Source organism: Salmo salar, chromosome ssa22 (genome assembly GCF_905237065.1).
Source record: "Salmo salar chromosome ssa22, Ssal_v3.1, whole genome shotgun sequence".
Lineage (NCBI taxonomy): Eukaryota > Metazoa > Chordata > Actinopteri > Salmoniformes > Salmonidae > Salmo > Salmo salar.
The window spans coordinates 26,976,735-26,999,498 of record NC_059463.1 but is presented as its reverse complement, the minus strand read 5'-3'; the positions used below and the strand labels follow the sequence as shown (position 1 = coordinate 26,999,498).

At 43.4% G+C, this 22,764-nt stretch overlaps 2 long non-coding RNA genes across 2 annotated transcripts; both read right to left on the bottom strand.

Moving 5' to 3' along the window:
- Positions 1-2,344: 2,344 nt before the first annotated feature.
- LOC106583113 (uncharacterized) lies at positions 2,345-10,856 on the bottom strand. The gene is made up of 3 exons (XR_001323439.2): positions 10,588-10,856; positions 10,376-10,479; positions 2,345-2,760 (listed from the first exon to the last, which is right to left on the bottom strand). It is a non-coding gene; the product is annotated as an uncharacterized lncRNA (long non-coding RNA).
- A 2,364-nt stretch (positions 10,857-13,220) lies between these two features.
- Positions 13,221-19,267, bottom strand: LOC123729719 (uncharacterized). The gene is made up of 2 exons (XR_006761425.1): positions 18,300-19,267; positions 13,221-13,481 (listed from the first exon to the last, which is right to left on the bottom strand). It is a non-coding gene; the product is annotated as an uncharacterized lncRNA (long non-coding RNA).
- Between the last annotated feature and the right edge of the window lie 3,497 nt (positions 19,268-22,764).

The window sequence follows — 22,764 nt, the reverse complement described above, 5'->3', positions numbered from 1 at the left end:
CAATTAATGAACATGCACCTGTGGAACGGTCGTTAAGACACTAACAGCTTACAGACCGTAGGCAATTAAGATCACAGTTATGAAAAATTAGGACACTAAAGAGGCCTTCTACTGACTCTGAAAAACACCAAAAGAAAGATGCCCAGGGTCCCTGCTGTGTGTGAACGTGCCTTAGGCATGCTGCAAGGAGGCATGAGGACTGCAGATGTGGCCAGAGCAATAAATTGCAATGTCCATACTGAGATGCTTAAGACAGCGCTACAGAGAGACAGGACGGAAAGGTGATTGTCCTCGCAGTGGCAGACCACGTGTAACAACACTTGCACAGGATCGGTACATCCGAACATCATACCTGCAGGACAGGTACAGGATGGCAACAACAACTGCCTGAGTTATACCAGGAATGGACAATCCCTCCATCAGTGCTCAGAATGTCTGCAATAGGCTGAGAGAGGCTGGACTGAGGGCCTTTAGGCCTGTTGTAAGGCATGTCCTCACCAGACATCACCGGCAACAACGTCGCCTCACTGACAAGTCGCGGTTTTGTCTAACCAGGGGTGATGGTCGGATTTGCGTTTATCGTCAACGGAATGAGCGTTACACCGAGGCCTGTACTCTGGAGCGGGATCGATTTGGAGGTGGAGGGTCCATCATGGTCTGGGGCGGTGTGTCACAGCATCATTAGACTGAGCTTGTTGTCATTGCAGGCAATCACAACGCTGTGCATTACAGGGAAGACATCCTCCTCCCTCATGTGGTACCCTTCCTGCAGGCTCATCCTGACATGACCCTCCAGCATGACAATGCCACCAGCCATACTGATCATTCTTTTCTTGATTTCCTGCAAGACAGGAATGTCAGTGTTCTGCCATGGCCAGCGAAGAGCCCGGATCTCAATACCATTGAGCACATCTGTGACCTGTTGGATCGGAGGGTGAGGGCTAGGGCCATTCCCTCCAGAAATGTCCGGGAACTTGCAGGTGCCTTGGTGGAAGAGTTGGGTAACATCTCACAGCAAGAACTGGCAAATCTGGTGCAGTCCATGAGGAGGAGATGCACTGCAGTACTGAATGCAGCTGGTGGCCACACCAAATTACTGTCAAGAGTGTGCAAAGCTGTCATCAAAGCAAAGTGTGGCTACTTTGAAGAGTCTCAAATATAAAACATATTTTGATTTATTTAAGACTTTTTTGGTTACTTCATGATTCCATATGTGTTATTTCATAGTTTTGATGTCTTCACTATTATTCTACAATGTAGAAAATAGTCAAATAAAGAAAAACCCTTGACTGAGTAGGTGTGTCCAAACTTTTGACTGGTACTGTATAGGAAATTAATCCAAATCATTTGCACTTATGACTATTGGTTTCAATTTCATTTTCAGCCAACTTGCAAGCAAATACTTTATGAATGTATAGTTACAAATCATCTTGCAAGGTTGCTAGCCAACTAGCCTGCTAACGTTAGCCCTACCAGCACAGCATGAGTCTGTCATTTACTATCAACACCTAGCTTACAGCTACATTAAAGTAAATTAAAGTTTTGGAAATACATAAAGCCATCTGACGTGTAATCTACTTGACACATTAAAGTTACTTACCTTACAGATCACAGTCAGCTAATTTCCACTCCATTCATATGAAAATCTGTTTGATTCATACACTGGCTTGTCTGGCTGTCATGTTTTTATTTTAACCTGCCCTTCCCTTATCTACACTGAAATAATATAATTTCAGTAATCTTCTATTATGATTCATTTTTTTCCCTAGCTTGCATAGCTCATTAGTACACCCTTATGCTTGAATATACTGTATACATATGTCACGCCCTGACCTTAGAGACGTTTATTTTCCTTTAGTTTGGTTAGGTCAGGGTGTGATGTGGGGTGGGAAATGTAGTTTTTCTATTTCTTTGTTTTGGCTGAGTGTGGTTTCCAATCAGAGGCAGCTGTCCATCGTTGTCTCTGATTGGGAACCATACTTAGGCAGCCCTTTTTCCCTCCTTGAGTTGTGGGATCTTGTTTTTGTGTAGCTGCCTTGGAACAGCCCCAGAACGTCACGTTTCTGTTTATCCTGTTTATTGTTTTGTTCAGTTTCACGTCAAAATAAAGGATGTGGAATTACCGGCACTCTGCGCCTTGGCTTATTTAAGACAGGGAGTTTGAGGACAGTGATCGTGACAAGGTATCTATTGTAGGTCCTAGGATACAACAATGAATAATGTGGAACAAATAAATACTATCAAAGGATACCTTACAACATACAATGGACAACTTGTGAAACAACTGTGAAAACCAACCTGGCAATATTTGAGATTTTAAGACATTACCGTTGATATATTTTGGTACAGTTGTCATTAATTTATTTTCATAGATTTTTTTGTACACTCACATGGCAATCATAGACTAAAATACTGAATTCTGGTGTGTGGAAAATAGAGTAGGTGGTTACTGTGTGGGTGGGATGTTCTGCCTGTCACTTGTTCTCAATAGGCAGCCAGTCTTAGAAGGGGGACTTGAAGAGGGAGACCAGGCACTGCTGCTCTCTTTGTTCTGAGTGTTTGCAGTGCTAATGTTTTTAGTTAATCTGTGTATCTCACATAATTATGTGCCCAGTATGATAGAGCAAGAAAACGTTCTTAGCAGATAATGACATGACAATAACAGTAGCTGTAGATGATGTAATAAAAAGTTGGAGGGTGGTTGGTAATGGAGGACATCAGGTGTATCCACGTCTGGATGTTGGGCAGAACCCCTAGGTCCTGGAGAACAGGAGCAGAGTTAAAAGTTATTCGGGATCGGTGTCCCATCCACGGGACGGTTGAGCTAATATAGGCTAATGCGATTAGCATAAGGTTATAAGTAACAAGAAAACTTCCCAGGACATAGACATATCTGATGTTGCCAGAAAGCTTAAATTCTTGTTTATCTGACTGCACTGTCCAATGTACAGTAGATATTACAGTGAAAGAATGACATGCTATTGTTTGAGGAGAGTGCACAGTTTTGAACATGAAAAGTTATTAATAAACAAATTAGGAACATTTGGGCAGTCTTGATTTTGAACAGAAATACATTGGATCAGTCTAAAACTTTGCACATACACTGCTGCTATCTAGTGGCCAGAATCTAAACTGCACATTGTCTGGAATAATACATTATGGCCTTTCTTGCATTCCAAAGATGATGGTACAAAAAAATACAAAAAGAGCAGTTGGTTTTTCTTTGTGTTGTCTTTTACCAGATCTACTGTGTTATATTCTCCTACATTCCTTTCACATTTCCACAAACTTTAAAGTGTCCTTTGAAATGGTACCAAGAATATGCATATCCTTGCTTCAGGGCCTGAGCTACAGGCAGTTATATTTGGATATGTCATTTTAGGTGAAAATTGAAAAAAACGGGTGGATCCTTAACTTGTTATGGATAGGGGGCAGTATTTTCACGGCCGGATAAAAAACATACCCGATTTAATGTGGTTATTACTCCTGCCCAGAAACTAGAATATGCATGTAATTAGTAGCTTTGGATAGAAAACACTCCAACGTTTCTAAAACTGTTTGAATGGTGTCTGTGAGTATAACAGAACTCAAATGGCAGGCCAAAACCTGAGAAGATTCTGCACAGGAAGTACCCTGTCTGACCATTTCTTGGCCTTCTTTGTCATCTCTATCCAAAAACAGAGGATCTCTGCTGTAACGTGACACTTTCTAAGGCTCCCATAGGCTCTCAGAAGGCGCCAGAACGTTGAATGATGACTCTGTAGTCTCTGGCTGAAAAACAGTAGCGCATTTGGATAGGGGTCGATCTGAGAACAATGAGACGGGTGCACGCGTGCACGTGAAGAGTCCATTTTACATTTTCAGTCTTTGAACGAAAACAACGACTCCCGGTCGGAATATTATCACTATTTTACGAGAAAAATCGCATAAAAATTGATTTTAAACAGCATCAGACATGTTTGGAAATACGTTAATGGAATATTTTGATTTTTTTGTCACGAAAAGCACCGGCGCATCACCCTTCGGATAGTGTCTTGAACGCACGAACAAAACGCCGCTATTTGGATATAACTATGGATTATTTGGAACCAAACCAACATTTGTTGTTGAAGTAGAAGTCCTGGGAGTGCATTCTGACGAAGAACAGCAAAGTTAATCCAATTTTTCTTATAGTAAATCTGAGTTTGGTGAGTACCAAACTTGGTGGGTGTCAAAATAGCTAGCCTGTGATGGCCAGGCTATCTACTCAGAATATTGCAAAATGTGCTTTCACCGAATAGCTATTTTAACATCGGACACCGCGATTGCATAAAGGAGTTCTGTATCTATAATTCTTAACCTGTTAGGGCTAGGGGGCAGTATTTACACCGCCGGATAAAAAACGTACCCGATTTAATCTGGTTACCACTCCTACCCAGTAACTAGAATATGCATATACTTATTACATATGGATAGAAAACACCCTAAAGTTTCTAAAACTGTTTGAATGGTGTCTGTGAGTATAACGGAACTCATTTGGCAGGCAAAAAACTGAGAAGGTTTCATGCAGGAAGTGGCCTGTCTGACAAGGTGTCGTTCTTCTTGTCTCTGTTTATTGAAGAGTGAGGATCTTAGCTGTCCCGTGACACTTCCTACGGCTGCCATAGGGTCTCAGAAGGCGGTAAAAAGCTGAATCGTGGCTTTGCAGGCTCTGGCTGAAAAAAGTAGCGCGTTTGGGTAGTGGCTGGTTACAGTACTGTGAGACTCAGGCTCGTGCCCGCGTCGACCGAAAGCTTTGTTTACTTTCCTCTGTTTAGCTAAATGGACATTCCCGGTCGGAATATTATCGCTTTTTTTACGAGAAAAATGGCATAAAAATGGATTTTAAACAGCGGTTGACATGCTTCGAAGTACGGTAATGGAATATATAGATTTTTTTGTCACGAATTGCGCCCTGCGCGCGACCCTGATTTACCATTTCAGATAGTGTCTGGGACGCACGAACAAAACGCCGCTATTCGGATATAACGATGGATTATTTTGGACCAAACCAACATTTGTTATTGAAGTAGCAGTCCTGGGAGTGCATTCTGACGAAGACAACAAAAGGTAATCAAACTTTTATAATAGTAAACCTGATATTGGTGAGTGCTAAACTTGCCGGGTGTCTAAATAGCTAATCCGTGATGCCTGGGCTATGTACTTAGAATATTGCAAAATGTGCTTTCACCAAAAAGCTATTTTAAAATCGGACATATCGAGTGCATAGAGGAGTTCTGTATCTATAATTCTTAAAATAATTGTTATGCTTTTTGTGAACGTTTATCGTGAGTAATTTAGTAAATTCACCGGAAGTGTTCGGTGGGAATGCTAGTTCTGAATGTCACATGCTAATGTAAAAAGCTGGTTTTTGATATAAATATGAACTTGATTGAACAAAACATGCATGTATTGTATAACATAATGTCCTAGGGTTGTCATCTGATGAAGATCATCAAAGGTTAGTGCTGCATTTAGCTGTGGTTTTGTTTTTTGTGACATTATATGCTAGCTTGAAAAATGGGTGTCTGATTATTTCTGGCTGGGCTCTCTCCTGACATAATCTAATGTTTTGCTTTCGTTGTAAAGCCTTTTTGAAATCGGACAGTGTGGTTAGATAAAGGAGAGTCTTGTCTTTAAAATGGTGTAAAATAGTGTCGTGACGTTGTATTAGTTAATGTGACGACTGTTGCTCATCGAATGATTAACGGTTTATAATTGCGTGATTAAATTAATTAAGCAATGAATCAAGCAATTATTAACTCATCAACCTGGGGCACCATGGGAACAGTATTTTGATTGAGTTTCTATTTCCCAAATTAACTCAAAGGATATCAGAATATCGATTTTACAACAGTCGCTAAATTAATCAATTTCCTCTACAGTCTCATTCTGAACGTCGCATAATCCGGGAATCCGCACAGACCCGGGCTTCACCAATGAGTTTACCACACCAATCTTAGTTGATTATTTATTTACTAGCAAGCTAAAATGATGATAAAAATACACATACACAAAACACAGTCTAGCTATTGATTAGGACTTAGTATAACGGGCCAACATACTATGGCGCGTGTTACCCAAAATGGGGATTTAAAAGAGAGAGAAATCAAGAAAGTACACGAGAGAAAAATACATTTGGGTTCATTTGTCAGCCATGCTTATTTAAACCTAGCCTTGCCCCGAACTGCCGCTCTTATGGGTCAGAATATAATGATGTAATTACGTGTTGAGGTCTCAGGTGGGAAGCTCCACGTGTGTTGTTTAGGCTTCTCAATGACGCACTTCTCCGGCGCAACTCTCTGGTTGTCCTCACGATGTCAGTGTCCTTCTTGGCTAAGTGGTCTGATCCCTCGCCCTTGATCTGAAAGGGGTCTTCTGAGGACAGACAGCTCTGTAGCTCAGAGTTCACAGCTTCGGACTCGAACGGTGTATATACCACGATTCAATGGAGAGTGTGGTTCGGCTTGAATTCACCCGCTTAGACACAGCTACTCGTCCATAGCTCGTGTAGAAAAAGATTTCTTTGTCTTCAACCTTGTGTTTCGTTTTGGGGTTCGTTGACTTTGTTAGACCTTAGCTGCAGCTTGGGGTCACTTAGTCTCCTATGTTAATTCTTCACTCTCCTGTCTTATACCCTTGGGTCAGAAGTGGGCGTAACCGCCTTTAGGGCAATTCTCTGGGCGGACCAAGTTAAGGGGCAAGGCCTAGATTTGACTAAAATCCTATTTTAGACACTACCTTCACATCTCATCTTTACCAAAACATTCTCTTTGATTTGGATATTTTCCACACAACGTACAATGTATAAACATCAGGCATATACTGGGAAAACTCTTAAAGGTACAATGTTTTCATAATAACGTCATCTCTTAACCTTTAATAACAATTCAAAAGTTACATACATTTTCATATTCCACCTCTCGTCATGACCACCGTTGTGGCTGACGGAAACCATTGTTCCAAAGTCCCTTTATTGCATGTTTAAGGTTCTGAGGCCAGAATTCCATTGTGAGGACAAAGGAATTTCTCTGTGGCCTAAGGTTTATTATGGCGTGAGGGGTCATAAAACCCCCACATCTTCAGACCCCTAGATCTCTCCTCCTCTGTTGGGGTTTTGGGAGATAATCTGTAGGGTGGTGGTCTCCTGTACCCTGACCTGATCAGGACAGTCATGACAATAGTAATATGTTTGAAAAATTGAAGTTTTCGGATTTGCGAGGAGGTTTTATTTCGCGCCACGCCCTATCATTGGATATTGGAGCGGTGTTCCGCTAGCGGAACGTCTAGATGTAAGAGTTAAGAGGTAAAAGGGAACAGGGTAGGAGACAGAGACGTAAACAAGAAAACACGCAGGCTACACTATACTGGGAGACGATTTGATGGATTAGTGCAGTGTTATCCTCTCTAGGGTAGGTGGCACCAAATCGTCCCACCTACGTAACAGCCAGTGTAATCCCGTGGCGCGTTATTCAAAAACCTCAAAAATGCAAAAACTTCAATTTTTCAAACATATGACTATTTTACACCATTTTAAAGACAAGACTCTCGTTAATCTAACCACACTGTCCGATTTCAAAAAGGCTTTACCACGAAAGCAAAACATTAGATTATGTCAGCAGAGTACCCAGCCAGAAATAATCAGACACCCATTTTTCAAGCTAGCATATAATGTCACATAAACCCAAACCACAGCTAAATGCAGCACTAACCTTTGATGATCTTCATCAGATGACAACCCTAGGACATTATGTTATACAATACATGCATGTTTTGTTCAATCAAGTTCATATTTTTATCAAAAAACAGCTTTTTACATTAGCATGTGACTAGCATGTGACTAGCATTCCCACCGAACACTGCCGGTGAATTTACTAAATTACTCACGATAAACGTTCACAAAAAGCATAACAATTATTTTAAGAATTATAGATACAGAACTCCTCTATGCACTCGATATGTCCGATTTTATAATAGCTTTTCGGTGAAAGCACATTTTGCAATATTCTCAGTAGATAGCCCGGCATCACAGGGCTAGCTATTTAGACACCCGGCAAGTTTAGCACTCACCAAAGTCAGATTTACTATAACAAAAATGTTATTACCTTTGCTGTCTTCGTAAGAATACACTCCCAGGACTTCTACTTCAATAACAAATGTTGGTTTTGTTCAAAATAATCCATAGTTATATCCAAACAGCGGCGTTTTGTTCGTGCGTTCAAGACACTATCCGAAAGGGTAAATAAGGGTGACGAGCATGGCGCAATTTGTGACAAAAAAATTCTAAATATTCCATTACCGTACTTCGAAGCATGTCAACCGCTGTTTAACCTGTTATGGCTAGGGGGCAGTATTTTCACGGCTGGATAAAAAACGTACCCGATTTAATCTGGTTACTACTCCTGCCCAGTAACTAGAATATGCATATAATTATTGGCTTTGGATAGAAAACACTCCAAAGTTTCTAAAACTGTTTGAATGGTGTCTGTGAGTATAACAGAACTCAAATGGCAGGTCAAAACCAGAGAGATTCCTTTACAGGAAGTGGCCTGTCTGACCATTTCTTGAACTTCTTTGCCATCTCTATCTTTTACAAAGGATCTCTGCTCTAACGTGACACTTCCTATGTCTTCCATGGGCGCTCAGAGCCCGGGAAAAACCTGAATGTCGTCATCTCAGCCCCAGGCTGAAACGCATTATCGCCTTTCTCAAGTGGCCGATCAAGGAACTGTGGGCTTAGGCGCGTGCCCTGGCCACCCCCGTCTTTGTGATTTTTCCTCTGTTTGCCGAAAAGGAGATTCCCGGTCGGAATATTATCGCTTTTTTACGAGATAAATTGCATAAAAATTGATTTTAAACAGCGGTTGACATGCTTCGAAGTACGATAATGGAATATTTAGAATTTTTTTGTCACGAATTGCGCCATGCGCACGACCCTGATTTACCATTTCAGATAGTGTCTGGGACGCACGAACAAAACGCCGCTATTCGGATATAACGATGGATTATTTTGGACCAAACCAACATTTGTTATTGAAGTAGCAGTCCTGGGAGTGCATTCTGACGAAGACAACAAAAGGTAATCAAACTTTTATAATAGTAAATCTGATTTTGGTGAAGGCTAAACTTGCCGGGTGTCTAAATAGCTAGCCCGTGATGGCTGGGCTATGTACTTAGAATATTGCAAAATGTGCTTTCACCAAAAAGCTATTTTAAAATCGGACATATCGAGTGCATAGAGGAGTTCTGTATCTATAATTCTTAAAATAATTGTTATGCTTTTTGTGAACGTTTATCGTGAGTAATTTAGTAAATTGTTAGCAAATTCCCGGAAGTTTGCGGGGGTATGGTAGCTCTGAACGTCACATGCTAATGTAAAAAGCTGTTTTTTGATATAAATATAAACTTGATTGAACAAAACATGCATGTATTGTATAACATAATGTCCTAGGTGTGTCATCTGATGAAGATCATCAAAGGTTAGTGCTGCATTTAGCTGTCTTCTGGGTTTTTGTGACATTATATGCTAGCTTGAAAAATGGGTGTCTGATTATTTCTGGCTTGGTACTCTGCTGACATAATCTGATGTTTTGCTTTCGCTGTAAAGCCTTTTTGAAATCGGACAGTGTGGTTAGATAAAGGAGAGTCTTGTCTTTAAAATGCTGTGAAATAGTCATATGTTTGAAAAATTGAAGTTTTTGTATTTTTGAGGAATTTGTAATTCGCGCCACGCGTATCATTGGATATTGGAGCAGGTGTTCCGCTAGCGGAACGTCGAGATGTAAGAGGTTAAAATCAATTTTTATGCCATTTTTCTCGTAAAAAAGCGATAATATTCCGACCGGGAATCTGCGTTTAGGTAAACAGATGAAAGAAAATAAAGCATTCGGTCGACTCGGGCACGCGCCTAAGCCCATAGTACTCTGATCGGCCACTTGCCAAAAGCGATAATGTGTTTCAGCCAGAGGCTGCCTCGATATCGTTCAGCTTTTTCCCGGGCTCTGAGAGCCTATGGGAGCCGTAGGAAGTGTCACGTTAGAGCAAAGATCCTCAGTCTTCAATAAAAAGAGCCAAGATGAAACACAACTTGTCAGACAGGCCACTTCCTGCATGGAATCTTCTCAGGTTTTGGCCTGCCATTTGAGTTCTGTTATACTCACAGACACCATTCAAACAGTTTTAGAAACTTTAGGGTGTTTTCTATCCAAAGCCAATCATTATATGCATATTCTAGTTACTGGGCAGGAGTAGTAACCAGATTAAATCAGGTACGTTTTTTATCCGGCCATGTCAATACTGCCCCCTAGCCCTAACAGGTTATAAATGGGAGATATGTACTAACCAAAGCTTAACATACTTTGTCTATCGGGCTTCACCGAAGTGTAGGGCATCAGTGCTTTCAGTGGTCAACAGTCCAATTGCTACAACTGGGGAAGATTTTTGGCTTCCACCGAGGAAACCCTAGGAAGACAAAGAGAAAAATATCAGTGTTAGGGAAACTAAAACTAGCTTCAGGTTATTTTGTGTGCAAATGCAATAGTTATTATCTGAGATTTTTTTTATATTCACATTAACAGATGGTGACCCCAGCTAGGAGCGAAAGAGCAGTGAGGTTTCCCAGGTCTCGCCTTCCTTTCATCCTTCTTCCAAACCAAGCAATTCGCCCAGATGTCGTAGCACTGGTGGGTAGGAGCGTTGGGACAAGAACCGAAAGGTTGGTGGATCAGATCCCAGAGCTGATGGACATAATTTTTTGTCACAACTTGTGGACTTGTTTACGTGCTGCTGTGAGTTTTGTTGCTAGCGTTACTTTGCTAACTGCCAACATTACAGTTTTTACTTTTTAATTACTGTTTTATATTTTTATTTTTTCCCCCTCGCTCAACTTTTTTCATTAAACTTTTTCACCCCGGACATGTACTGTCAACCGGTGTCGCTCATTCAGCCGGCAGAAACTTTCAACCGGTTCTCCCCATTAAGCAACGAGTCGGAATCAGAAGCCAAGCCTTCTCTGGTCTCTCCTCCACCCGTTATGGGGTCTCCCACCATTAGCTCTGACAAATTGAAAATCCTTGTCATTGACGACTCGATTACCTGCAGTATTAAACTTAAAAAGAATCATCCAGCGATCATACACTGTTTACCAGGGGGCAGGGCTACCAACGTTTTGGCTAATCTGAAGATGGTGCTGGCTAAGTCTAAAACTAAGTCTAAACTATCTACAAATTCTTTCTTTTGGGAGGGGCAGAAAACAGTTTAACCAGCGATTGAGTTGTGAGACTGCTGTAGAGCTCATCACTCCCCCTAACTGGGAGGGGGCCAGAGACAATTACTCAATGCCGACACATCTTTCTAGCTGATTTACACACTGATGGCTATGTTGAGCTTGGTGACCTCTGACTGTTTCATCCTAACATCGTTGGTGCCGACGTGGATAACAATATCCCTATACCTCTCTACACTCGCCAATTTTAGCCTTAGCCAGCACCATGTTCAGATTAGCCTTAACATCGGTAGCCCAGCCCCCTGGTAAACAATGTAAGATCGCTGGATGATTTGTTTTAAGTCTAATACTGCGGGAAATGGAGTGGCCAATGACTAGGGTTTTCAATTTGTCAGAGCTAACGGTGGGAGGCTTCGGCGTCTCAGACCTCGTAACGGGTGGAGGAGAGACCAGAGAAGACTCAGCCTCTGACTCCAACCCGTTGCTTAGTGGGGAGAACCGGTTGAACGTTTCTGTCGGCTGAATGTGCGACACCGGTTGAGCATTCCTACAGCATTTCCCTCCAGAAGCCATGAGAAAGTTGTCCGGCTGCGGGGACTGTGCGAGGGGATTTATACTACTATCTGTACTTATTGGTGGCACAAACACTGTTTCATCCTTTCCTACACTTAAATTACCCTTGCCTAAAGATTGTGTCTGAAGCTGGGCTTGCAGCACAGCTATTCTTGCCGTAAGGTGATTGTTCTCATGTATATTATGATTACAACTGCAATTAGAAGGCATAATGTTAATGTTACAACCTAGCTTCGGCTAGTGGAGGTCCTGATGAACCATATCCAGATAGCATCTGGGGTGAAAAAGTTGAGGGAAAAAATGTCAATATAAAATGGTAATTAAAAAGTAAAAACCGTAAAGTTGGTAGGTAGCAAAGTAAGGTTAGCAATAAACCACACAGCAGCACGTAAACAAGTCTAGGATCAGTCTGTATATCTGGAGTAGTTCTCCTGCTTTATCCGGTTTCCTGTGTGAATTTAAGTATGCTTCCCCTAATTCTCTCTCTCTTTCTCTCTTCTCTCTGAGGACCTGAGCCTTAGGACCATGCCTCAGGACTACCTGGCCTGATGACTCCTTGCTGTCCCCAGTCCACCTGGTCGTGCTGCTGCTCCAGTTTCAACTGTTCTGCCTGCGGCTATGGAACCCTGACCTGTTCACCGGACATGCTACCTTGTCCCAGACCTGCTGTTTTCGACTCTCTCTCTCTACCGCACCTGCTGTATCTAACTCTGAATGATAGGAGTAAATGTCAGTTGACTTTTCATAGCCTGAGGTGCTGACCTGTTGCACCCTCTACAATGACTGTGATTATTATTATTTGACCCTGTTGGTCATCTATGAACATCTTGGCCATGTACTGTTATAATCTCCACCCGGCATAGCCAGAAGAGGACTGGTCACCCCTCAGAGCCTGGTTCCTCTCAAGGTTTCTTCCTAGGTTCCAGCCTTTCTAGGGAGTTTTTCCTAGCCACTGTGCTTCTACATCTGCATTGCTGGCTGTTTGGGGTTTAAGGATGGTGTTCTGTGAAGCACTTTGTGACATCGGCTGATGTAAAAAGGGCTTTATAAATAAAATTGATTGATTGACTGAGCTGACAAGGTAAAAATCAGTTGTTCTGCCCATGAGCAAGGCAGTTAACCCACTGTTCCCCGGGTGCCAATGATGTCGATTAAGGCAGCCCCACGTATCTCACTTATTCAGAGCGGTTGGGTTAAATGCAGAAGACACATTTCAGTTGAATGCATTCAGTTATACAACTAACTACGTAGCCCCCGTTCTCTTTCCCTTCTTGATTCTGCTCCGGTAGCTCTCCTTCTGTTTATCCTGCGCCTTGACGATGTTCAGTCTCACCTTGATTTATAACAGGAATAAATGCACTTATATTTCATATTACAAATACATTACAAATACAAATGCTCTCTGATATGACATTCATTGAAATCATAATAATTTCAGATATAATATAGAATGTGATTGATAAACAAAAGGTTATTTCACTTGCCCAGCTGTCCACCTCCTTGACAATTCCCTGTTAGAAGAAACGTAGGTTGATTTTGGCAACCATTTGCTTTACTCCGAAATGGCCAGCGTGCATCTCGGTCAGCACAGTCTTCTTCTCCTCCTTAGTAAAAGTCCCCCTCCTGTGTGGCTGGCCATCCTTCCCCCGTAGGTACAAATGATTGCCTAAGAAGTTGGACGGGAAAAGTTGTTGAAATACTCAAGTCTAAGTACATTTGCATTGCTGTCTTTCTCTCTGTTTCTCTCTCTCCATCTCTCTCAGGCTGTCTTCCACTCTCTTCCCACCTCTCTCTTATCTTCCTTTCCCCCCTCTCTCTCTGTCTGTCTAGCAAAGACACCTAGTTAAGGGCATTTGGAATGACCATAATTGCTTACACCTATCCATTTGATTGATCAGATTTAATTTATAGCTAGACACCTCTATATGACAGACATATAACTATATCAGTGGAGGCTGCTAAGAGGAGGATGGCTCATAATAATGTCTGGAGTGGAGTAAATGGAATGGTATGAAACACGTGGTTTCCATGTGGTTGATACCATTCCATTAACTCCATCCCAGCCATTATTATGAGCTATATGTATAGCTCGTAACATTTAACATTTACATTTAAGTCATTTAGCAGACGCTCTTAACCAGAGCGACTTACAAATTGGTGCATTCACCTTATGATATCCAGTGGAACAACCACTTTACAATAGTGCATCTAAATCTTTTGGGGGGGGGGGAGGGGTTAGAAGGATTACTTTATCCTATCCTAGGTATCCCTTAAAGAGGTGGGGTTTCAGGTCTCTCCGGAACGTGGTGATTGACTCCGCTGTCCTGGCGTCGTGAGGGAGCTTGTTCCACCATAGGGGTGCCAGAGCAGCGAACAGATTTGACTGGGCTGAGCGGGAACTGTGCTTCCTCAGAGGTAGGGGGGCCAGCAGGCCAGAGGTGGATGAGCGCAGTGCCCTCGTTTGGGTGTAGGGACTGATCAGAGCCTGAAGGTACGGAGGTGCCGTTCCCCTCACAGCTCTGTAGGCAAGCACCATGGTCTTGTAGCAGATGCGAGCTTCAACTGGAAGCCAGTGGAGAGAGCGGAGGAGCGGGGTGACGTGAGAGAACTTGGGAAGGTTGAACACCAGACGGGCTGCGGCGTTCTGGATGAGTTGTAGGGGTTTAATGGCACAGGCAGGGAGCCCAGCCAACAGCGAGTTGCAGTAATCCAGACGGGAGATGACAAGTGCCTGGATTAGGACCTGCGCCGCTTCCTGTGTAAGGCAGGGTCGTACTCTGCGAATGTTGTAGAGCATGAACCTACAGGATCGGGTCACCGCCTTGATGTTAGTGGAGAACGACAGGGTGTTGTCCAGGGTCACGCCAAGGTTCTTAGCACTCTGGGAGGAGGACACAATGGAGTTGTCAACCGTGATGGCGAGATCATGGAACGGGCAGTCCTTCCCCGGGAGGAAAAGCAGCTCCGTCTTGCCGAGGTTCAGCTTGAGGTGGTGATCCGTCATCCACACTGATATGTCTGCCAGACATGCAGAGATGCGATTCGCCACCTGGTTATCAGAAGGGGGAAAGGAGAAGATTAATTGTGTGTCGTCTGCATAGCAATGATAGGAGAGACCATGTGAGGATATGACAGAGCCAAGTGACTTGGTGTATAGCGAGAATAGGAGAGGGCCTAGAACAGAGCTCTGGGGGACACCAGTGGTGAGAGCACGTGGTGCGGAGACAGATTCTCGCCACGCCACCTGGTAGGAGCGACCTGTCAGGTAGGACGCAATCCAAGCGTGGGCCGCGCCGGAGATGCCCAACTCGGAGAGGGTGGAGAGGAGGATCTGGTGGTTCACAGTATCAAAGGCAGCAGATAGGTCTAAAAGGATGAGAGCAGAGGAGAGAGAGTTAGCTTTAGCAGTGCGGAGAGCCTCCGTGACACAGAGAAGAGCAGTGTCAGTTGAATGACCAGTCTTGAAACCTGACTAATTTGGATCAAGAAGGTCATTCTGAGAGAGATAGCAAGAGAGCTGGCCAAGGACGGCACGTTCAAGAGTTTTGGAGAGAAAAGAAAGAAGGGATACTGGTCTGTAGTTGTTGACATCGGAGGGATCGAGTGTAGGTTTTTTCAGAAGGGGTGCAACTCTCGCTCTCTTGAAGACGGAAGGGACGTAGCCAGCGGTCAAGGATGAGTTGATGAGCGAGGTGAGGTAAGGGAGAAGGTCTCCGGAAATGGTCTGGAGAAGAGAGGAGGGGATAGGGTCAAGCGGGCAGGTTGTTGGGCGGCCATCACAAGACGCGAGATTTCATCTGGAGAGAGAGGGGAGAAAGAGGTCAAAGCACAGGGTAGGGGAGTGTGAGCAGGACCAGCGGTGTCGTTTGACTTAACAAACGAGGATTCGATGTCGTCGACCTTCTTTTCAAAATGGTTGACGAAGTCATCCGCAGATAGGGAGGAGGGGGGGAGGGGGAGGAGGATTCAGGAGGGAGGAGAAGGTGGCAAAGAGCTTCCTAGGGTTAGAGGCAGATCCTTGGAATTTAGAGTGGTAGAAAGTGGCTTTAGCAGCAGAAACAGAAGAGGAAAATGTAGAGAGGAGGGAGTGAAAGGATGCCAGGTCCGCAGGGAGGCGAGTTTTCCTCCATTTCCGCTCGGCTGCCCGGAGCCCTGTTTAAATGACCAAATAGCTACAGTTGAAGTCTGAAGTTTACATACATCTTAGCCAAATATATATTTAACTCAGTTTTTCACAATTCCTGACATTTAATCCTAGGGGGGTGACACTTTTTGGCAGGAGGACACTATTTGGCACGACAAGCCCATCCAATGGTAAAACTTTTAAAGGAGTGCAGGCTGGGAGGTGTGGGGCAGGCGGGCCGAGGGAGAGTTAGTGAGGGAAATCCAATAGCTATACAGCAAGAAAAATCGAAATAGATAGATTCCAGATGTCAGTCAGCTAGCGTGCTAGCACTAGGTGGAAAAAGCTACAAAACTCCCGTAGCCTACTTCACAGAGGACAAGTTGACAAAACAAAAATCAGAACACATGAGGTACTACACAATTAGATCAAGCAGATTTGATTTTCTCTTTCGTTTTGAGCCCACGGCAAGAAGGCACCAGAGCCTGCTGTGCTAATCGGTTTCCACTAGATAACACAGCCACAGCCACAAAGTCCATGAAGAGGATCATATCAAATTTTTGTTGTCACATGCGCCGAATACAACAGGTGTAGACCTTATTGTGAAATCCTTACTTACAAGCCTTAACCAACTATGCAGTTCAAGATATAGAGTTAAGAAAATATTTACTAAATAAACTAAAGTAAAAAATGTCATAAAAAGTAACACAATAAAATAACAATAACAAGGCTACAGTATATGCAGGGGGTACCGGTACCGAATCAATGTTAGTCGAGGTAATATGTACATATAGGTAGGGGTAACGTGACCATGCATAGATAATAAACAGCGAGTAGCAGCAATGTAAAAACAAAGGGTGGGGGTATCAATGTAAATAGTCCGGGTGGCCATTTCATTAATTGTTCAGCAGTCTTATGGCTTGGGGGTAGAAGTGGTTAAGGAGCCTTTTGGACCTAAACTTGGTGCTCTGTTCTCTCTGCTACCGCACGACAAGAGTTAACAGTCTATGACTTGGGTGACTGGAGTCTTTTACCATTTTTTTCCACTACAGCCCAGTCTATGTTAAATGGGGGCCTGTTCGGCCCTCCTTTTCCTGTAGTCCACGATCAGCTGCTTTGACTTGCTCACATTCAGGGAGAGTTTGTTGTCCTGGCACCACACTGCCAGGTCTCTGACCTCCTCCCTATAGGCTGTCTCGTCGTTGATCAGGCCTACCACTGTTGTGTCATCAGCAAACTTAATGATGGTTTTGGCGTCGTGCTTGGCCAAGCAGTCGTGGGTAAGGAAAGGGCAGTGTGGAATGCAGTTGAGATTGCATCATCTGTGGATCTGTTTGGGCAGTATGCAAATTGGAGTGGGTCTAGGGTTTCCTGAAATTATGGTGTTGAAATCACCAACTGGATTTGGTCTCATGTAGCAAAATGTGAAAGGGTGGTTTTTACATTGGATAAAAGTAGAGACGCTATGGTATATCATACACTGCATTTGAGGAACAATGGGAAAGTAATTCTGCTTTGAAAGTTGATCAACTTGTAAAATCACTTTTGAGAAAATTGCCTTTGAATGTTTTGAATGTCTTTGTCTACACACAGTCAGCATCATTCACACCCTCTTAAGCTTTAGCCCCACCCATCTCGTTTCACTCTCGGAGTGCACACTTGATGCTCTGACCGATGATTTGTTTACCTCTGGATAACATGAAAATAGCCTAACCAGCTCTGCTGGCAACAATTTCATTATGCTTTTTTGCAGACATTTACTGACACCGGCTATATTCAACAGGTGTTGTACACACGTCATGTAACGTTAGTCAATGAGCCAGCCAGCTAATGTTAGCTAGTTAAACATCAATGAACAAAGTGCCAACACTGACTAATATTACGCTCTAACTAGAAAAGCAAACAGCTCTGGGAAACAAATAATAATGTCCTCTAGGGAGCAAGCCAGCTAATGTTAGCTAGCTAGCTAACAGTACACTTTAGCTTAAGACATATAGCTAGCTAGGTAAACAATTAACCTATCTAGGTAAACAACGTTTAAGACCACACACGTTACGTGACGTTAGCTAACCAGCCAGTCAGGTAACGTTAGCTAGTTAAACAACAATGAACAAAGTGGCAACAATGCCACAGTGCTGGGAGCTAACCAACCAGGTCCAATGTTAGATGGCTAACATTAGGCTCTAACTAGAAAAGCAAACGGCTCTGGGAAACAAGTAATAATGTCAGTTAGGGAACCAGCCAGCTAACGTTAGCTAGCTAGCTAACAGTACATTTTAGTTTGAAATGAAACCACTTTCTGTCAAAATTAGAAACGTGTAATATCTGAAAATGTAGCTAGCTAACGCTAGACTATCTTACCTGTATACATTAACATGCATCATGGACGCGTCTCCCTGTCAGGAATGCCATACCCCGGTTGCTCTTAGTTTGAAAATGTGATCCGGAGACAGGTGTTTTCTCCATCTCTTTAGCTATCATACTCTAATTCCACTGATTTCAAAACTTGATCCTCCAGAAAATGGAGAGCAACGCTTATGCAGCTCCACTACACAATACATTTTTTAAAAGCCGCTTGTGGCAGGATTACCAACACAGACTGACGAGCTCAAATAGACAGAAACCTTCAATATGGCAGACCAATCCAAACTCCTCTCTTGGCATGTCCAGCCCACTCATTATCTCAGCCAATCATGGCTAATGGGAAGTTTGCCAACTTTCCTGTGGCTTAAATAACACTGTGGCTTAAACAACAAGGCTCGTAATTCAACAATTTTATTGGTATTTACAGATGGCATATGAGTTTGTTATTAATAAAGCACATGACATTTCACATGTTCGAGAAAGCATTTCTGCTAAAAAAAAACGCATTTTGATTAAAAAATATATTTTTTACGTTCAAACGGCTATCCTGTGAAGTCGTGATTTGCCACATACGCATAGTTTCCCGAATTGGGTCACATATGAGTCATGACCAGCCTCTCAATGCCCTTCATGACTACTGACGTGAGTCTTACGGAGCGGTAGTCATTCAGGCAGGTTACCTTCACTTTCTTTGGCACAGAGACTTTGGTGGTCTGCTTGAAACATGTAGGTATTACGGACATGGTCAGGGAGAGGTTGAAAATGTCAGTGAAGACACTTGGTCCGTTCATGCTCTGAGTACACGTCCTGGTAATCTGTCTGGCCCCGCGGCCTTGTGAATGTTGCTCACATCGGCAACGAAGAGGGTGATCACACAGTCATCCAGATCAGTTGGTGCTCTCATGCATACTTCAGTGTTGCTTGCCTCGAAGCGAGCATAAAAGGCATTTAGCTCGTCTGGTAGGCGCGCGTCACTGGGCAACTCATGGCTGGGTTTCCCTTTGTAGTCCGTAATAGTTTGCATGCCCTGCCACATCTGACGAGTGTCAGAGCCAGTGTAGTACACAATGCAGATAACCCGGTTAGCCAATGTGCGGGAGCACTGGTTGGTCGGCCCAATTGAGGTAGGATGTACATGAATGTATAGTTAAAGTGACTATGCATATATGATAACAGAGAGTAGTGGCAGCGTAAAAAAAGGGGTGGGGGGTAGCCATTTGATTACTTGTTCAGGAGTCTTATGGCTTGGGGGTAAAAACTGTTGAGAAGCCTTTTTGTCCTATACTTGGCACTCCGGTACTGCTTGCCATGCGGTAGTAGAGAGAACAGTCTATGACTGGGGTGGCTGGGGTCTTTGACAATTTTTAGGGCCTTCCTCTGACACCGCCTGGTGTAGAGGTCCTGGATAGCAGGCAGCTTAGCCCCAGTGATGTACTAGGCCATACGCACTACCCTCTGTATTGCCTTGTGGTCAGAGGCCGAGCAATTGCCATACTAGGCAGTGATGCAACCAGTCAGGAGGCTCTCGATGTTGCAGCTGTAGAACCTTTTGAGGATCTCAGGACCCATGCCAAATCTTTTTAGTTTCCTGAGGGGGAATAAGCTTTGTCGTGCCCTCTTCACGACTGTCTTGGTGTGTTTGGACCATTCTAGTTTGTTGTTGATGTGGACACCAAGGAACATGCAGCTCTCAACCTGCTCCATTACAGCCCTGTCGATGAGAATGGGGGCATGCTTGGTCCTCCTTTTCCTGTAGTCCACAATCATCTCCTTAGTCTTGGTTACGTTGAGGGAAAGGTTGTTATTCTGGCACCACCCGGCCAGGTCTCTGACCTCCTCCCTATAGGCTGTCTCGTCGTTGTCGGTGATCAGGCCTACCACTGTTGTGTCATCTGCAAACTTAATGATGGTGTTGGAGTCGTGCCTGGCCATGCAGTTGTGGGTGAACAGGGAATACAGGAGGGGACTGAGCACGCATCCCTGGGGAGCTCCAGTGTTGAGGATCAGCATGGCAGATGTGTTGCTACCAACCCTCACCACCTGGGGGCGGCCCGTCAGGAAGTCCAGGATCCAGTTGCAGAGGGAGGTGTTTAGGCCCAGCATCCTTAGCTTAGTGATGAGCTTTGTGGGTACTATGGTGTTGAACGCTGAGCTGTAGTCAATGAATAGCATTCTCACATAAGTGTTCCTTTTGTCCCGGTGGGAAAGGGCAGTATCATCTGTGGATCTGTTTGGGCGGTATGCAAATTGGAGTGGAGTGCGAAATACAAAAACCTCAAAAATCCAATCATTTAAATTTTTCAAACATACGACTATTTTACACCATTTGAAAGATAAACCTCTCCTGAATTCAACCACGTCATCCGATTTCAAAAAGGCTTTACAGCGAAAGCAAAACATTAGATTATGTTAGGAGAGTACATAGACCAAAATAACCACACAGCCATTTTCCAAGCAAGCATATATGTCAATAAAACCCAAAACACAGCTAAATGAAGCACTAACCTTTGATGATCTTCATCAGATAACACTCCTAGGACATTATGTTATACAATACATGTATGTTTTGTTCAATCAAGTTCATATTTATATCCAAAAACAGCTTTTTACATTGGCGCGTGATGTTCAGAAAATGTATTCCCACCAAAAACTTCCGGTGAATTTACAAAAATACTCATCATAAACGCTGACAAAATACATAACAATTATTTTAAGAATTATAGATACAGAACTCCTTTATGCAATCGCTGTGTCAGATTTTAAAATAGCTTTTCGGTGAAAGCACATTTTTCAATATTCTGAGTACATAGCTCGCCATCACAGGCGAGCTATTTTGACACCCGCCAAGTTCGGGGCAACCTAAACTCAGAATTAGTATTAGAAATATTGTATTACCTTTGCTGATCTTCGTCAGAATGCACTCCCAGGACTGCTACTTCCACAAGAAATGTTGTTTTTGTTCGAAATAATCCATAGTTATGTCCAAATACCTCAGTTTTGTTCGTGTGTTCAGGTCACTATCCAAAGGGTAACGCGCGAGCGCAATTCGAGACACAAAAAGTCAAAATGTTCCATTACCGTACTTAGAAGCATGTCAAACGCTGTTTAAAATTGTAAAATTGCGATAATATTCCAACCGGACAATAGTGTATTCATTCAAGGAGGAAAAGAAAAAACAGTGTGCTCGCGGGAACGCGCATATCCAATCTCTTTGTCCTCAGGCAGACCACTCAGTAACTGAGCTCCTATACTCTGCCCAGAGACAGGAGAAGGCTCAATCCACTTTCTGAAGGCTTTAGACAGCCAATGGAAGCCTTAGAAAGTGCAACGTAACAGCACAGATACTGTAGTTTTGATAGAGAATCAAAAGAAGAACTACAATTCTCAGACTTTCCACTTCCTGCTTGGACTTTTCTCAGGTTTTTGCCTGCCATATGAGTTCTGTTATACTCACAGACACCATTCACACAGTTTTAGAAACTTCAGAGTGTTTTCTATCCAAATCTACTAATAATATGCATATTCTCGTTTCTGGGCAAGAGTAGTAACCAGTTTAAATCGGGTAAGTTTTTTCATCCGGCCGTGAAAATACTGCCCCCTATCCATATCAGGTTATTGTCCAATGCTTGCACGTTGGCGAGTAGTATTGACGGTAATGGCAGCTTTCCCACTCGCCTTTTCCGGGTCCTGACCAGGCATCCGGCTCTTTGTCCTCTGTACCTGCGTTGCTTCATCTTGCAAATAACGGGGATGTTGGCCCTGTCGGGTGTTTGGAGAATGTCAAATCAAATCAAATCAAATCTAATTTATTTATATAGCCCTTCGTACATCAGCTGATATCTCAAAGTGCTGTACAGAAACCCAGCCTAAAACCCCAAACAGCAAGCAAAGCATGTGAAAGAAGCACGTGGCTAGGAAAAACTCCCTAGGAAAAACTCCCTAGAAAGGCCAAAAACCTAGGAAGAAACCTAGAGAGGAACCAGGCTATGAGGGGTGGCCAGTCCTCTTCTGGCTGTGCAGGGTGGATATTATAACAGAATATGGTCAAGATGTTAAAATGTTCATAAATGTCCAGCATGGTCAAATAATAATAATCATAGTAGTTGTCGAGAGTGCAACAAGCACGTCCGGTGAACAGGTCAGGGTTCCATAGCCGCAGGCAGAACAGTTGAAACTGGAGCAGCAGCACGGCCAGGTGGACTGGGGACAGCAAGGAGTCATCATACCAGGTAGTCCTGAGGCATGGTCCTAGGGCTCAGGTCCTCCGAGAGAAAGACAGAAAGAGAGAAAGAGAGAATTAGAGAGAGCATATTTAAATTCACACAGGACACCGGATAAGACAAGAGAAATACTCCAGATGTAACAGACTGACCCTAGCCCCCCGACACATAAACTACTGCAGCATAAATACTGGAGGCTGAGACAGGAGGGATCAGAAGACACTGTGGCCCCATCCGATGAT